Genomic DNA, 18,754 nt, shown 5'->3' with positions numbered 1-18,754 from the left:
GTGTCTCTGAATGCAGATATTAGTCACATTGAAGAAAACATTTTATGTGTCACTGGAAAATGAAATGAACATTACAAGATATCAATTCAGATGTCTCCATGGCTTCCACGGTTTTGTACCTCCTGTGTGGTCGTTAATCTTTGATGTGATGAGAACAGCAGTGGAGAAAGACAGATGTCTTATTGTCTCTTTTTTAACATTTTTTTTTTAGATTTTATTTATTTATTCAGAAGAGACACACAAGAGAGGCAGAGACATAGGCAGAGGGAGAAGCCGGCTCCCTGCAGGGAGCCTGATGTGGGACTCGATTCCAGGACCTGAGCCAAAGGCAGATGCTCAACCACTGAACCACCCCGGCATCCCTCTGTCTCTCTTTTATATGAGTCATGCTGGGAATTCTGTGAAGACCCACAGTGTCAGAAAGGGGGACACAACCTAGATCTAAGGCTTTACAAGAAGGCTCTTTCTATTCTCTATTTCACAGTGTAATTTCTATTAAGAGGGAGCAAAGACCTCAGCAAGATTTAGTTACCTGTGCTATGTATGGTAGGTATAGATCATTAGTTGTTTGTCTGGGATGAGGTCTTCACTAGAAGACCCTTGTGCAAAGGTAAAGGTGCATTGTACGATGCAAAGTGCTGCACAGATGTGGGATATCAATCTGATGTTAAAATAATTGAGATAAAATATTAAAGCAATGAATGAAATGTTTGTCCCCCCAAAGCTTTGCCTCAATCAGTAAGAATATTGCCTTTTTCTTAGAATAACATAAATGTGTGACAGATGGATAAATCTTGACATAATTCTTTTAAAAATGTAGTAACAACATTATTAAAAAGATAGGTAAACAATGAGAATCAAGTAAAAATCACCAGTATTCTCAATTTGCAGAGATAATCACTGATAGCATGATTTATTTTCTGTTAGTTTTGGTGTGTGAATACAAAACTGAAATAGTAGTGTTGAAATCTTTTCACTTAATGTTTTACGAACGTTAAATTTTCTTCTGCTTATGCATAGTGTTCTATCATATAGATGTTTTGGGATCCCTGGGTGGCGCAGCGGTTTAGCGCCTGCCTTTGGCCCAGGGCGCGATCCTGGAGACCCGGGATCGAGTCCCATGTCAAGTTTCCTGCGTGGAGCCTGCTTCTCCCTCTGCCTGTGTCTCTGCCTCTCTCTCTCTCTCTCTCTCTGTGACTATCATAAATAAATAAAAATTTAAAAAAATACTATCATATAGATGTTTTATAAAGAAATTAAACAGTTCTCTGTTGTTGGACATCTAGGCTGTCTCCAAGTTTTTGACAATGTAGGCAACTCTCCAATGAGTATCCTTATAGCTATATTTTAAGTACATCTCTGTGATGCTTTCTTAGATAAACTTTTAGATATCTAGTTGCTAAATTGAAGAATGCTATTCTTTTAAGGCTTTAAAACACACACATGTACAAGCACTCCTTCAGAAATTTATACTGTCAGTGCATACCATTGTATTTATTTTTATATCACTCCCAAATACTACATATTATTTTAAATTTTTTTCCAATATGACAAGTGAAAAATGGTGTCTCATACTTGGAATTTTGACTCCTTAGATTCTCAATGTCCTTAAACGTCCTTTCAAATGATTATTGGCTATTTAAAAATTATTTATGTCCTTTGAACATTTTTCTCATGTGTTGTGTATATCTTTCTGTCAATTTGTAAGATTTTTTAAATCTAATAAGGCTATTAATTCTTTTTTTATTTGAGTTAAAAAAAAAACCTCTAAAATGAAAGTGATTCAGATTTTTCCTTAGAAAGAAAAGTAGCTGAAATTGGTTACACAAAGGCTGCTCCCTAATGCATTCAACTGCTGTGTGTATGGGTTTGTTAACTTTGTGTATACCTCAGTTGTTCTCTGGCAGATATTCCTGAATCAAGGGTCAGAAAACATCATTTTTACAAATAGTTGTGGTTTCCTTTTGAGACAAATAATTAAGTTAAGTAAGGGAAAATTACAAATAGTTTTGAGCATTAGCTGATTTTATATTTATAGCATCCATTTCCAAAGACTCAATTCCAAATATTTTTAAAGGAAAATTTATGTTTTCTTTTACTGCACCTGCTTTTTGCGTGGGGTTGTTGTTTTCTCTGTTTTAGCAATAATCTAAGTCGGGACAAACAGGCCAGAACTCCAAAGTAGAGGACAGGAACTCCTAAGATTGGATGGTCTGCTGGGCTAGGTACTTAAATAGAAGCTGATGTTGGATGAGACCACATCCTTCCTCCTCCGCCCCTTCCCTTGCCCTGCTGCCCTCTCCCTCTGTCCCTCTTTTTTTCTCCCTCTCTTCCTCTCCCCGCCCCTTCACTCCCCACCCCTACTCTCTGTACTCCGTTTTCTCTTTAATCGGCCACAGGACCTTGAGTAACTCCCCTCTGCTTCTAGGCAGAAGGAAATATTAGTGCCTCTACCTGCCTGAGGCAAGAGGCTGGGGGAAGTGTTTGAGCTGCCAATGAGATCTCTTAAACATGCAAAATGTAATTCTTCCTGCTACTTAAAAATGTAAGTGTACTCAGGTGTGCACATGCTCAGAGGCACACGTGTATTAGTTTACCACTTTTGTTGCTCAATCACTCAGCCATAATTTTTTTTTTCAAATTGCCTTTCAGAATGATAAAATGTACATGCAGTATTTAAAATCTCTAATAAGACTGCTATTTTTTAATGACTGGTAGTAACTCCTTTTATTAACTAATGGAGATAGTGTTGGCTACATCTTGACCCAAAGAGGTGTTGTGTAAAGGTGATTAAATGGGTCTGGTAAGTTGCCCCTCATCTAGAAAAGGACTGCCATCTTTAAACAATGGCATGGCTTGTTTCCAGATTGTGGGGTGGGAGTGAGGATAACACTTTTAGTGATGAAGTTGGCATTTCCCATCTGTTGTACTTCAAACAGAGGCCTCCTTCTCTCTACCAATCACAAATATAAAAACTCTGCTGATACTTTGACCATCTGGATTTCCCATGGTATCCTGTTTTCACACCTGGAGAGTCAGAGCAGACCTTTGATTGATGTTTTTCAAAATTGTCTCATAAAATTAAAGGACAGACGAACAGCATTTTTCCAAAATTGTAAGCAGTAGAACCAACATTCATAACTTTTGTTACTGCTTTTAGAAAAATGCTTTTTTTTTTAAAAGCAAAACATTGCATTCTGACTCATTACTGCTTATGTTTAACAGGGTGAGAGCTAAGATTAAAGCAGTGGGTAATAGTCCCAAGTTCAAAATTAAATTCAATGAGTTCTGTATTCTACTTTAATTAAAATATTTACAGGTTTGTGGTTTACTTTCTCTTAGGGAGCCAGATACCATCTTCATTTGGTCAGCTGGCAGACTTTGCTAATTGGAGAGCCATGTAAAATACCACTTTGAATCTGTTCTAGGGTATGGCTTTATTCTGAATTACTATAAATTAGCCATTTCCGCAGACCTATCTACCTCTGTCTGCGGTACCAAGCCCAGCTTGAGTTCTAACGGCTGCTTTAGAAAAATGCAGTAGGCCCCAAATTTCCTTTTCTCTCCTTAGTTACTCCTCAAGCAGCAATTTGCCTATTTTTGCTGTTTCCTAATTTTTAAGAGTGACAGGCAAGGTATTAAGCTTTGGTTTCTCTCTAGATCCTATCAGTTTCCTCAAACACAGTTATCTCCTCTGTTAGCCCTGGTGTGCTGCTGGGGATTACCGGGCCCCCCTGGCCAGCTGCTGCCTTGCCCCTGAAGAACTATTTGCTTTTAGGGAGCTAGGAACTAAGTCCCCTAAGTGTTACACACTTGGAAACCCCTTAGCATGAACCACAGTGTAGAAACAGGAACTCTCATCCCTTTCCTGGCATCAGAAAAAAGGACCTGGGCACTTTTAAATATCATATTTTTTTCCTTTCATTTTTAGGTCAGAATAGGGAGCAGGTGCAGTCCTGTGGCAGAATGATGACCCTGGCTAGGATTCTTTTGTCCGTTAATTCTGCCCCAGTGAGGGAAAGTCTTCTCAATAATTATTAATATGTTTGAAAGGTACAGGGCACAGGGAGACAATTAAATACAAGATTTGGGCCATCCACTCTGAACTGCATAGCATTACTAATAAATATGATAAAAGAAACTTTCATCAAGTTAAGAATGTGGCATTTAAAACACATTGCTGCCTCATTGGTGGGTTTACTTCCTTCTTTCTTTGTAAAGCTTCACAGTAAGTGGCCCAGTGTGAAACTGGAACTCGGTATGGGGAAAGAGGACGGGTGGAGGAACGGTCATGTTATTAAGTTATTGCAAATGTAGTGACTGGTGATTTCACACGTACGCATTCCACATTACAGGAAGCTCACACATATAAGAAACCGTGCCCTGTTGGCCCCTTACCACCAGATTTTCCATTGCCTATCTCTAAAATCTAATGCTTGTTTTTTTTTTTTTTATCATGTCAGTTTGCTTTTCTATAGTGAAGAAGGAATGCGGTCATATGAATTTCAAGGATAAGAAAGCAATCTACATGCATCCAGCAAATCTAAAGGACAAAAGAATTTTTTTCAGTCACTTGAAGCATGGTATGTTCTTCCTTCACTTCACAATGCTTCCTTTGAGATGACTTTTTGTGTTGTTGTTTTTTTTAATGAAACCAAAATAATCTTGCCAGTAGGGTCATGGAAAATTTTACCAACTCCATTTGTTCATAGTTGCCCATCCCTGCTCATTTCTTTTCCTTCTTTATAGACAAAAACTTTAAAAAAAAAAAAAAAAACCTTTCCTTTTTCTGTTATAGAAAGTTATTTCTGGAAAAAAGCTTCTAAAAATTTGAACAATATAAAGGCATATAAATTTGAAAAAGACATACTCTGTCTCCCACTGCCCTTTCTTCCTGCCACATTTGCTTTTTACCTGTTGGTAGAACCAGAGTCTGTTTTCTTTCTTTCTTTCTTTCTTTCTTTCTTTCTTTCTTTCTTTCTTTCTTTCTTCCTTCCTTCCTTCCTTCCTTCCTTCCTTCCTTCCTTCCTTCCTTTCTTTCTTTCTTTCTTTCTTTCTTCTTTCTTTCTTTCCTTTCTTTCTGATTAATGTATTGAGAGAGAGAGAGAGAGATTGAATCCTCAAGCAGAGGCCCTGCTGAGTGCAGAGCCCAACACAGGGCTCCATCCCCAGACCCTGAGATCATGACCTGAGTGGAAACCAAGAGTCCGACACTTAACCAACTGAGCCACCCAGGCGCCCCTCACTTAGGGTTTCTATGAATCCTTGACAAGTGTAGTAAAGACACATGGAGAACTGGATATCAACTCTCCTTTTTCAACACTCATGTTTCTAGAAGATGCACAAGGTGAAGGAGGGAGAGAAAACTGAACTAGACCAAAGAGAGATGAGAAGAAAGATGCAGCTCCTTTCTCCTCCCTTGAAGGTCAGCTCCTTGAGGATGAGGTTTCTCTATTAACTGTCTTTATAATTTATCAGGTTAGGAAAAACTACTACCAAGTAGTAGTGCTGAATGAATGAATAGGAATGAAAAGCAGGAGGAGTGCCTGGGTGGTTCAGTGGGTTGTGTCTGACTCCTGATTTTGGCTCAGGTCATGATGTCAGGGGTCAGGAGATGGAGCCCTGTGTCGACTCCGTGCTGAGCATGGAACCTGCTTAAGATTCTCTCTCCCTTTCCCTCTGTACCCCCTCCCACAACCAGGCTTGCGCACGTGCTCTCTCTCTCTCTCAAAAAAAAAGAAAAAAAAAATGAAAAGCAGGAATAAACTGGCTAAGGTTAGGCAGAATTCACTGAAATAATTTAAAGGCTTCTTGTATTTAAAGGCTTGTATTTTCTATGTCTACCTTAGGTTTTTATTCTGTAAGTAGCCAGCAGATGCCACTTTGAGGTTTAGTACCATAGGTAGTTGCTGCTAAATTAAACTAATATTAAAGATAAAAACTTGTTTGGAATAAATCCATACTTGGAAGAAGAAACTTTGAACCATTTCTACCTTTAACTCACTGGGGGATTTGTACTTCAATGGTCATTAAGATTCATAAGTCCATGGTCTACTTTTGGGAAAAAGAGGCCACAGGGAATTCTCTAGACTTAGTGCCCATCTCTCCCACCACTGTGGCAGCAACTGGTTGAGCCAGGAGCCAACACCTGACCAAAAGGATAGCCTGCTTTAGGCTCTCCAGGCCCCCTCGAGGTAGCTGGGAGTGGCACTAGGTTATTATCTGAACCAATCAAAGCCTTTCTCTTGGGAAGTCGGAACTTGAGACAGAGAGACCTGGAAAGAGAAAAGAGCAGACTCATTTACAAACCAGGTAGTCCAGTGTCCATGCAGAAAACTAGGGATGTGGGAAGAGAAGATAGTAAGCAGAAACTATGAGCCAAAAGATGACTTCAGTAATGCAAGTGATGAAAGAAGGTATAGAAAACCATCAGTTAGTAGAATAAGTCTGCCAGGAAAGGAATAGGATGCAGCAGTTGCTTCAGGAGTGGTGAGATGCTGGAGAAACTGCTGTTTTATTTCAAACAACATTTTAGTTCTCTGTGAGGCCTGCCACATAGTTCTGGAAACCATTTACTTTGCTTCCTCAACCCTCCCAAGTCTCCCTACACTGGAAACTCTTACTCTGAGGTGAATGAGTAGCCTCCATATTTTGCAACTTGAAAAATCCCCATATGTCAGAAGAGCAGGTTGTTTAGAGATAATCACAAACATCCCTTCCCTTGCAGTTTGAGAGAGACATTATAGAACGACATATAGATGGTCTGAGCAGAGCTTTACATGGTGGCAAATGCTTTGGGAGGGTCACTACAACTCAAGGTCTTATTTTCTCTGCTGTGGACTTTGAAATTTGATTTCATCCATGTAGCCAGTGTTGGCTTACATCAAGTATACAGAATTACAATGTGAGGTAGGACTTTTTAGAGATAGGGATCTCCTTTTTACAGTTTTTGGCACTACTGAACTCCTTTTCTTTACCAAGACTCCCTTTGGGCTCCTCACCCTTTTTTCTGAGCATTACTTTTTTTCCTCCTTTAGTTTCATAAACACATATGTTCCTTATGGTTTGCCTTTCATCTCTATCTCCTTGCCTTCCATGGAAGTGCTCTCCACTGCCACGGTTCTCCTCTATCCTGATGACCACTTTAACACCCTTCCAGATTTCCAAATCTCTTGGACACTTGCACCTGAAAATCTCACCAGCATCTCATTTTCAATGAGTTCAAATGGAGATTACTTTCTTTCCCTTGGAAGTTCTTCCTCCAGTGTTCTTTCCCCTTCTCTAAAATGGGACCTCAGTGAGTCAGACTCAAAGTTCAGAATCCGTTTTACTTGTTTTTTTTCTCCTATGGCCAACAGCTATCGTTACAAAGTCCTAGCAATTCTACCCATGTAATGCCAGTGTCATCCATTCTCCTCTATGTTCATTATCTAGTGCTGCATAATAAATCATGCTGAGGTTTAGCAGCTTAAACATGACATATTTATTGTTTCACACAGTTCTTGAGGATTAAGAATCTGAGAGTGGCTTAGCTTAGTTGGTCTCATGAAGTTGTAGGCAGACTTTAGCTGAGGTTGTAGTCATCTCAAAGCTTGATCAGGGCTAGAGAATCTGCTTCAGAGACCATCCATGTGGTTGTTAGCAGGTCTCTGTTCCTTTCTGGCTATTGGCCAGAGACTTCAGTTCCTTACCTGGTGGGTCTCTCTACAGGGTTGCTTACCACAGGACAGCTTGCTTCTCCCCACAGGTAGAGAGAGGGGGGGAGTGAGAGAGGGAGGGGATGGGCGAGGGGAGACTTAAGATGAAAGCTGTAGTCTATTTATACCCAATCTTGAATATCATACACCATCAGTTTTGCAATATTCTATTTGTTAGAAGCTAATCACTAAGTAGAGCCCACACTTAGCATGAGGGAATTAAGGGAGAAATGTCAAAGAATTTGTGGACATTTTTATTTTTAACCGCCCCACTTCTTTGTTTCTACTTCTAAGGTCCTAGGTCAGGCTCTCCTCTTATCACTCCTCATCAGTATTTGTTCTTAAGATAAAAGCCAAGATATTTAATATGGGCTACCTGGCCCAGGTGTCTGCTTCTGTGCTTCCACTTGACTGTATTCTATTTATCTATTGGTTTGCTTTTTTCTCTTTTTTCTCTTTCTGCGTCTTTCTCTCCCTGTCTCCCATATTCAAACTTCCCAAGAGAGAAGCTTTAAGTAGTTCAGGCAGTCAATAGCTGGTGTCACTCTAGGTCACCTCATAGGGGACTGGAGAGCTTTGGGGAGTCTGTCTTTTGGTCAGGTGTTGGCTCCTGACCCAATCAGCTGTGCTTAAGGTGGTGGGTGACTTAACCCTGCCTTATGCTTCCCTATGTCAAGCCACAATCTCCCCCCCAGCTTCTGCTGTGCAGCACTGGCCTTTTTTGGAAGGTCACAAGAGCCATTTTCCCATCTGCCATAGAGCCTGTGCTTGGCCTGCTCCTCTGCCTGGCCAGCTCTTCCTTCTCTATCTCCTTCTGGTCCCCGCTTGACTTCAGAGCATCTTTACATCCCAGTAGATGTTACCACTTCAGGTGTGAATTCCTGATCCCTTCATCTACATTAGGTTCCTTGTGAGCTCTCCCAACACCTAGTACTTTTCCTTCACAACTCTTGCTTGTGTAGTCATTTAACATTTCATTCCTCCATTGGACTATAGCCTCTGTGACCCTTTTGCTCACAATGTCTGACACTTGAATTGAGCACAGTGACTATTTATTATAAGTTTCTTGGCTCTTCTGTCATATGCTTGGTGGCATAATTACTCTTTTTCCTGCATTCATGCTTTTCTCTTGCTCACACACTTTCAGTGATCCCTGAGTGCCTGCAACACAGAGCCATCACTCTTTTGTCTGGCATTCAAGGTCCTTTGTAATGGGGGCCAGCTCTCTTTTCTGGTTTTGTTTCTTAGCATTCCTTTTAACAGACTCAAGAGCTCCAACTGAAGTGAATCACTTGCTTCTTCTAAAGCATACTTTACGCTTTACTCATTACATCTTTGCTCCTATTGTTCTCTATATCCTGTAATGTATTCTTACTGAGATTATATAAAAATCTTTAGGAAACCTTTTAGTTTGTTTCTTGTCGGTTGTTTATATATATAACTCCTGAAAATTTTGCTGAAATTAATTTAAATCATAGATATCATGATATTTAACTCTTAAATACTATGAGAAAATAACTCTTTCTCAAACACAATTCTATTTTTATACTTACAAACGAACAATAATCTCTTTATGTCATCTAATATTTAATCTGCTTTATATTTCCTCAATGTCCTCCAAATGTTTAATTACAATTGACTTAGTCAAATTAAAAGTCAGACCAGGTCCACACACTGCATTTGGCATTTATGCTCTTGATTGACTAGTTATTCATCACATGCAGATTTGGGCCAGTGTCATTTCACTTGGCCTCAGGGATATAGGTCTGACAGGTTTAGGGCACAACCAGTTTGAGAACCCCAAGAAGGCCACAGGTTCAGAATTTTGACTGCTCTGGGAGCAAGCTAAGATGACCCAACTATTTCTTTCTAAACCCTTCCAAGAGTAAAATCTGGCCTGATCTCCTGCTCCCCACCCCTGTTGGTCATGCTCCACATTGAGCTGCTCTCCCTTGTCACTCACTATACCCAGGCCCTTTATATACCAAAGCCTTCCTGTTTGCTTATGTGGCCACCTAGATTCTCTAACTCCTACTTTCCTGCCCTCCTTCCCTTCTCCCTCCAGCCTATCTTTCTACACACTTTACACATTTTATTTGCCTGATGAATTCCTATTCTTCCTTTAAGAATCAAGCACAAATGTTACTTCCTCTGAGAAGCTTTTTTTTTTTTTGTCTCCCCCACTTCCCCACCCAGACTAGGCCAGAAATCCCTAAACTCCTGTTAAGTTCTCTCATTGAACCATACTTTTCTTCTAGAGCACTGATCCAACTGCAATTATATAATTACTTATGGAATTATCTTTTGAATGTGTCTTTCCCAGCTGAGACTTACAATTCCATAAGGAAAGAGCCATATTTGTATTGCCCACAGTTGTATCCCAGAATTTTACATAGGGCCTCACAAATACAGGCCATCAGTAGAATATTAATGACTGGATGGATGGATGGATGGATGGATGGATGGATGGATAGAAGTAGATATGAAGCCAGTCAAGTTTCTGGGGAGCTCTGAACAGTGAATTGACTGGGCCAGTAGGATACTATAGGGCCTGCTTTGAGTCTGGATGGGCAGATCTGGAGAATGGTCAGAGGTAAGCTCCTTTTGGGTAAGAGAAAATGAAAGGAAAGACATTTGTTCCATGGTATCAACTTGGTCAAAGGATATCTTTACTTTCCTTGCATTTACTCTGGAGATACAGAAAATTTTTCTCAAATCCACTTATCCTTGATGACAAATTACAAGGAAATTTAAAAGTCCCTGCAATTTCTTGGCTTTGGAAATTTTTTTCTTTTTAGGTGAGCATCTCAGAAATTGACTTGGATTCCACACATTTCCCTGAAAATTATTAGACTCAACACAACAGAAAGTCTGTTCCAAAGCATATTCATCTTTTGGAGAATTTCACTAAATAATTTCCTACAGACATCTCAGCAGTTCCTTCCATAATGTTCTGAGCAAATGTGTTGGAGCCACTTACACACGGTGCTTTCCTCATGATGGCAGAGCCCACAGACACTATTTACATGCACCAGTGCCATTTAGATCTTAACTATAAATTACCGCATAAAGGTTAATAGAACTGAGCCAAGCTTTAGGAAAGGCCTTATGCACAAAATTGCCTCATATATTGGTGGATGATAATAGAAATAAACACTGGAAAGAACAAGAGGTGTGGCAGGGATAAAAGAGCAAAGTTCTTTGAATATTACTGGAAATCCGTATCCATGGATCAGCAGGGCAGAGATGTTAATTTCTAGGGAGCTTTTTTATTCCAGCAGCAGAAAATTCATTTTATGGTCATTTGTTTCCTATTGCCCTTTTGGCCTTCAATTGGTAAAACAGTCTGTTTAAAATGCCTCCTGAATTAACTCCAAGATTTTCCTTTGGTGCTGATAAGGCCTTTCTCCTGAAAGAGTAACAGCTAGCAATGTTGGTCAGAGAGGCCTTCCACTCCCCAAACTTTATAAATGTCCAGTAACTTTTTTAGGTGAAAAAAGGCCCACCTGGCTTATATGATGCTAATGTGATGGTCAAATGATTTTACTTCAGCCTCGTGCGTGTTGGTTATATTTCTTATCTGCTTTTGAACAGTTGCTGGGAACCTAAAACATGTCTAAGTCCATCACTCTCTAAAATGAAGCATGACAGGTACATGTCTGGGTTTGAAATGAGTTACAACCAACTTTGTAGTCACTCTGACAATTTACACAGGAAAGCAAACAGATGAAGTTGGTAGCTTCAGCTCTCATTTTTTGAGTCTGTCAGATTCTAGATCAGAAGGTGTCCACCATACCTAGTTCCTAAATCTTACTGGTTTAAAGACCTAAGTGAATGTACAGGACTTTAGCCGATTCTCACATGTCAACCCAGGACACTGAAAGGGTGAGCGATGCTCAACGTCTGGTCTTCGGGTCTCATCCCATAACTGTGAGAGCAGTTGCAGTGATGCTTCCATCAAACCGTCCCCTCAACGCCCCCTGATCAGGCCTCATGGGCTGCAACAGGTTCAGACTGATCCCATGTCTCCCATCCATGCACATGTGGACCTCTGATCTGGAGGATGCAAGAACCAGCAAGGCCCGGCAGAGTTTATAGGTGTCACCTCATCCATCACGGTCTTGTAGCTCCCTGAGGAACTGAGTGCTGTTCGGCAGCTCAGAGGAAGGCACTCCAATAAGAAGTAGAGAATACGGTCTGAGAAGGGGAGAAGAACCTGTGGAAGGGGAGTAATCAATCATGTGTGGGTGCAGCAAGAGAACAGTGGTGTGAATGACCCCCCCCCCCTCAGGTAGGAAAGATGCTCTCAGCTGCCCAAGATGCCAGGTTTCAGTTTCCTCCCTCAAAGAACACATGAGGACCTTTCCTGTTTGCTCTGTTTGGACCGAAACACATCCACGGTATAGTGTGGTGGGAGAGGAACAGTTTCGTCAGCTTTGTTATTCTCCAAGGAAGCCCCAAACCGGGGATCAGAAACAGAAATTGTCCTACTGTGTCGGCTCTAAGTCGCTGGAAGCTAGGTCTGTCTTGGACAGAATTTTGCAAGTCGGGCTGAGGAAAAGCAAATTTTCTGTATGACCGAGGCTCAACTTTCATTGCAAACATCTTGTTTTCCCTGACCTCATTTTGAATCTGGCATCCCTGAATTTATCCAAAAAATTTAAATCTTTTTGTATTTTCAGCCTCTCCGGATAAAAGGGCCCCACATTGCATAAATAACGGTTTCCTTTTCTTTCTTTCTCTCTCTGTCCTCTCCACCCCGCTTATCTCAACCTATCTATCTGTCCAGCTGTTTGTCCAGCCATCTATACTAAAGCTACTTTTTTTGTTTCAGGGAGGTACTTCTTGGCTCTGGTAAACTGGCATTTAGTAAATAAATCCAGACTCCCTTTATGATTTTATAGATTGAGCATGTATCCATACTGAGCTTTTGTTTTTTACATTCATCCTCTAAACTATGAAAAGAGCAATCTGAAATCCTTCGCACTCAAAAACACTTTCCCTGATAGCTTTAGTCAGCATTGTTGTCTCTCCCCTTCCTAATTTATTTAGGATAATACTTGGAGTTTTATTATATGTTGTATCAGCTTTCTAGCTGCTGTAACAAATTATCATAAACTTAGTGGCTGAAAACAACTCACATTTATTCTGTTGCAGTTCTATAGCCTAGAACTCTAAGAGTGGTCTCATTGGAGCTAAAATCAAGATGTTGATGGGATTTTGTTCCTTCTGGAAGCTCTGAGGAGAATCTGTTTCTCTACATTTTCCAGCTTTTAGAGGCTCCCTGCGTTCCTTGGCTCATGGTTCCCTTCCTTCATTTCAAAGACAGCAAAATAGTATCTCTGTGAGCCTGCTTTCTGTCATCACATCTCTTTAACACTGTCTGCCTCCTTCTTCCCTTTGAAGTACGCTTGTGATTACATTGACCCACCTTAATAATCTAGAGTAATCTCCCTATTTTAAGGACAGCTGATTAGCAATTTAATTACATCTGCAACCTTAATTCCCCTTTGCCATGTAACCTAACATAGCGAGGGGTCCTGAAATTAGGTTGTCAACATTTCTGGAGGGTGTTTCCCATTATTCTGCCTCCCATATATTGTTATTCCTTTATAAAGTTTTCCCCATTTTGATGTATGGAGATTTTGATCTAAGTAGATGGTGGACTTCTTGAAGGCAAATCTGTGACAAAATATTTTGCTTTTCTGTGTTTTTGGTCTCCCCCATCAACATTTTCAAAAATGCCAGAATTTGATAGGATCTTGGTAAATACTTACCAGCAGCTCCCAATGGCTTTGATGACTATAGTCATCCTTATTCCATTTGATTCTATCTTTCGTGGAAGTTTGTACATACAGAATATTCAGGTGCAGATGCACTACATTTATACATCTGGTGGTTAATTTTTACTGGAAAGACTTACTGAAAATGGCTAGTGGTTAGCCTCTTCACAACTCTATTTCAGTTTTATGGTGGATAAAATAGACTAAGTGGAATTCTGACAGAACCTTCCTTCCTGGAAAGTCCCAGAATCTCCTATGGTAGAAAACAGCCACAATATTCCTAGCAGATTTCAAAGAGAATCCTGCCTCTGGCTTGGACTTGACCAGGGATGTCACCTTCTCTCCCTAAGACCAAAGAAGTTTTTCCAACAAGGAGCTCAGAAATGAAAAGTAGCATTTTACCCTTGTTAATTCAACTTTCTGTTTAAGTTTTGGCCCAGTTAAAATATGTTTAACCACAGGCACTGTAATTATTAATCCATTTAACTACAATAGCTATTTGTCAGGTACTGGATTGGTCCAATGGTCAAAAAACATTTTTCTGATAAACATTTTTATAGGGTTTACTATGTGCTAAAGTTTTTTTCTAAGTGACTAAACCATACTATTTGATTAGTCCTTGTAATAACCCCCCAAATAAGGTACTATTATTATGCCAGATGGGGAAGAAGGTTCAGAGTGATTAAATAATTTGGTTAGGTGGAGGGGATCCTGGGTGGCGCAGCAGTTTAGCGCCTGCCTTTGGCCCAGGGCGCGATCCTGGAGACCTGGGATGGAATCCCACGTCGGGCTCCCAGTGCATGGAGCCTGCTTCTCCCTCTGCCTATGTCTCTGCCTCTCTCTCTCACTGTGTGCCTATCATAAATAAATAAAATAAAATAAAATAAAATAAAAATTTGGTTAGGTGGAAGATCCAGGATTCCATCCTAATTCTGCAGTTATTGCTCTTGGCCTCTATCTACATCATGCTGCCTCCCTTTTAGCCAGTTCCTGCTTACAAAGAAGTTACATGATAGAGAAGGTTATATGATAGGTTATGATACGGAGGACAAAGAATATGCAAGAAACCACAAATACAAATTGAACTACATGTTTTGTACATTGCTGTATCCCCAGCACCTAAAACTAGGGACAGAATAAATATTTGTCGAATGTTGTTGAAATACTTTGTGATAAATACTGTGAAGCAAACAAATTGGACGAAATGACAGACTCTCATGGGAACTGACTTGCTTTATATGGGATGGATGAGGGAGGGCCTCTCGAAGGAGGTAACATTTGAGTGGAGACCTGAAAATTTTAAAAAAGGGGAACCATGAAAAGAACATGGAAGAGCATTCGGGCAGAAGACCAGTATGGTCAGAGGCTTAAGGTGGACAAGAGCCTGAGATTTGAGAATGGTGGGAACCAGCATGTGGGGAGCAGGTGTGGAAGGAGGTGAGGTAAGGGTGGGCAGAAGCTGGATGGCATAGGGCCTTAGGTCACTATAATTCCTTGTGGTAGGATACTGTGTAAATGCCATAGAGGGCCTCAAAAGGAGGGCACAGGGGACCTGTCCTTGGCATCTTTCAATTCTGTTAGAAAGACAAGGCAAGCAAGAAAAAAAGAAAAAGAAAAGAAAAGATGTATTTTAGCCACTACTCCCTGTTCTTTGGTGAATATCTTCATTTGTGACTTTTTGCTTCATTCCTTATTTCCTTTTTGGCGACTTAAAAATTACTCTTACATCCTTTTCTGATCTTTAGAGGACTTTGACTCAAATCAGGGACTGGCTTTTAACTAGTGCACCTTGAAACATTGGAACATCTACTTCGTTATCTGGTTAGATTTTGATCCATGTGATGAAGCTCTGATCTACAGTAATTTTAACTGGGTCCAACTAGGTCATGAGGTCCTAAAGCTAATATTTTACATTTGCAATGTTTTCCACAAGGTCTAAATTTGGTTTGCCAGCTTGTTCTACCTTGTGGCCTTTGTTTGAAAGTTCTGACTCACCGTGGAACATTGTACTGGAAGACCACACACTATTTCTGTAGTGGTGTCTTGGTTATGAAACTATATCCAGGAAATATTACAGCAGGCCTGATAACAGCCAAAGAAATGTAGGAAGCTGAAATGAACTTGTAAAACCATAATTTTCTTCCTTTTTTCAAAATGGCATTTGAAATAACACCCACCTAAAACGTACGATGCAGTGTTTTAGTATATTCAGAGTTGTGTAATCAACACAATTAATTCTAGAATACTTCCTAACCCCAAAAAGAAACACTCTACCCACTAGCAGTTACTGTTGTGTTGTCCCCTCCCTCAGCCTCCTAGGCCTATGCAACTATTAATCTAGTTCGTGTTTCTATAGATCTGCCTGTTCTGAACATGTCATGTAAATGGAATAATACAGTGTGTGTAGTCTTTTATGACTAGCTTCTTGCACTTAGCATCATGTTTTCTAGGTTCCCCTATATTATTGGACCTGCCAATACCTCATTCCATTTTGTTGCTGAATGATATTCCATTTTACAAATACTATATTTTTGTTTATCAGTTGGTGGGTATTTAAACTATTTCTACTTTTTAGCTATATGGATAATGCTGCTATGGATGTTCACCTGTGAGTTTTTGTGTGGGTGTAGTTTTCATTTCTCTTGGCTTAAGAAATGGGAGTAGAATCGTTGGGTCATGTGATAACTCCACATGTAGCATCTGAGGAAGTGCCAAATTACTTTTCAGAGTGGTTGCATCATTTCACATTCCCACCAGGGCTCTATGGGCCTTCTAATCTCCCCATCTCCTCACCAACATTTCTTATTGTGTCTTTTTTAGTACAGTCATCTTAGGGGGTGTGAAGTGGTAGCTCATTGTGGCATTAATTTGCTTTTCTAATTATCATTTTCCTTTTTAAATGCCCCAATCTCCAAAACGATATTTTTTGAATCACTGTGGTATGAGCATGCCCATGCGAAGGAGGTCACATTGTGACCTAATGGTATTGTGAAAGTGTGGAAATAATAGATGAACAATGAGCCCCATGTAGAACCAAAGGTTTTTAAAGTAAGGATTTGCAATCCTAGTTTAAGACATTCATTAAAGATTCTAATGTTATAGACGATGCTGTAGCCCTGAGAATTGCATTAGATCACTTACAACAAATGACTTCATTTATCTACTAAACGTGATCTAAGTACTTCAGAAACATTCTCAATCTTACCCGTCAAGTTTCCATTGGTCTAATCAGTGTTATTTCTCCTATTTTAGAAACAACTGTCAGAGGGAACTTGAGTTGCCCAATATTATATGGTGGATGAGTGGTGAGGACTTCTCTCCTGATCTTTATCATTAATGTAGAAAGTCATTTAGCCTCAGAATCAGCAGAGATCTTGGAAGTCCTATATCTTATCACTCAATATAAGAATTCCCACAGTAATGTACATGATTGAACACTTCCAGTGACGTGGAAGTTTTTCACTGTATAAAGCAGCCTATTCTGTTGGAAGTTCTGACTTTTTTTTTTTTTTTAACTGAGCCCCCTTCTACTCCCATGTCTCTTCTATCCACTGCTACTTATTTTGTCCTTTAGAACCAGTAAGAGTAGAAGTACCTAAAAAGATGCTCAATAAATATTTGTTGAATGATTGAAATTATTATCTAATTATTAATAGTAAGTGTTCATGTATTGTTTTTATAATTTAAAATAAAAATAGAGAAAAAACAATAATCTCTCAGCATACACATATACATACTCACACATTCCCCTCCTGCCACCTCAACATTTCAGACTTTTGTTTCTGCTTTCTCTTTTGTCTATATGCAGATTTTAATATTAATATAGAAGTAATATTATTATAGAAAATTCATAAACATTAAAGAAGAAAAATTTTATTTTTTAAGCAAATTTGTTTTGTACTTGTACTCTGTCACTTTGTTTTTTGAATGTGAGATTCTTAATGGCTGTGTATAGTGCCCCATAATACAGACATGCTATATTTAAATATTTTCCTTTTTAATTATTTATTTATTTGAGAGAGCGAGTGAGTGAGAGAGAGCATGAGCAGGTGGAGGGGCAAAGGGAAAGGGAGGAGCAAATTCCCCTGCTGAGCAGGGAGCCCAACATAGGTCTTGATCCTAGGACCCAGGGATCGTGACCTGAGCCGAAGGCAAGATGCTTAACTGATTGAGCCATCCAGGTGCCCCTAAATATTTTCCTTTTGATAGACATTTATGTGCTTTCAAATTTATAAAGAGAGTGACATCCTCTCTTTCAGTCTTCTTTTCTCCAAATGAACCATACCTATTACCTTAAAACCTCCTTATATTCCCTTTTGCCTCTGGCTTGTTTTACTATTGGACACATACTCTAATTTGCCAACCTCCTTCTTCAAAAATGGCTTGCAGAACTGAGCATCTGATCCAGACAGAAGATGATGAATGTGGAGTGGAGGTGAACCACTACATTTTTTTGAACATTGCACTGTTATCCATGCAGACTGAAATGGCAGTAGTTTTTCTTATTTCCTTTTATCGGGCTTCTAGAAGCACAGGTCTGCCCAGCCTCACAGAACTTACCTGCTGCTCTTTATTTCCAGTGTCCCTGGCTATTCCTTCGTGGCCATCTGAATTCTCAGGTCTCTTCATTTCTGCTGCACTATGGGTGATTCGTCCCCATGCAGTGGCCAGCCACTTCGTTTGGTCTGGCAGATCTTTAACACCAACAATTTGCATCCCCTTAAAAATACTCTAGATAGAAGTCTAAGTGATTAAATGCAAACAGCTTTTCTTACTTGACAAGACTTTCCTTCCCAATGGATAAAAGTAAGGAAGCTAAGTGATATATGAGGTTTCATAACTCATTTGTCTTCCTCCCATTTTGCAATTCGGGAGCTAATATTGGAGATTAAATAATGGACTTAGTTGACTTCAGTGCACCTGCTGCTGAATGTGTAAATTCATCCCTTCTCATACAGTCAGACATGACTTGCTAAGCAGCTTCCAAAGTAAAAGTAGTGACATGAATAATTCTGCCTGGAAATAAGGTCAACCCTGTTCTCCTGAGATCTGCACTGTGCGCAAGGAGCAAAGAGCTACATAAACCTTGTACCTCGAAGAACTCTGAGATCTGTCCTCCTCCCTTCCCCCAATGCCTCAACACCAAGAAATGTAATACAGGATAAGAGATTTTTAAAATCTGGATTTTGGGATCCCTGGGTGGCGCAGCGGTTTGGTGCCTGCCTTTGGCCCAGGGCACGATCCTGGAGACCCGGGATCGAATCCCACGTCGGG

The 18,754-nt window shown here is 39.9% G+C and overlaps 1 long non-coding RNA gene across 1 annotated transcript in view; it reads left to right on the top strand.

Annotated features, from left to right (window-relative positions):
* Window positions 1-18,754, top strand: part of LOC144320431 (uncharacterized) — a 50,358-nt gene that overhangs the window by 6,574 nt on the left and 25,030 nt on the right. The window contains exon 2 of the long non-coding RNA XR_013385985.1: window positions 4,464-4,583. This is a non-coding gene — a long non-coding RNA (uncharacterized LOC144320431). The remainder of the gene's footprint in view (window positions 1-4,463; window positions 4,584-18,754) is intronic.

Source organism: Canis aureus, chromosome 9, assembly GCF_053574225.1.
Source record: "Canis aureus isolate CA01 chromosome 9, VMU_Caureus_v.1.0, whole genome shotgun sequence".
In the NCBI taxonomy this organism is placed as follows: Eukaryota; Metazoa; Chordata; class Mammalia; order Carnivora; family Canidae; genus Canis; species Canis aureus.
The sequence above is the reverse complement of the archived record's forward strand: the minus strand, read 5'-3'. Positions and strand labels throughout refer to the sequence as shown.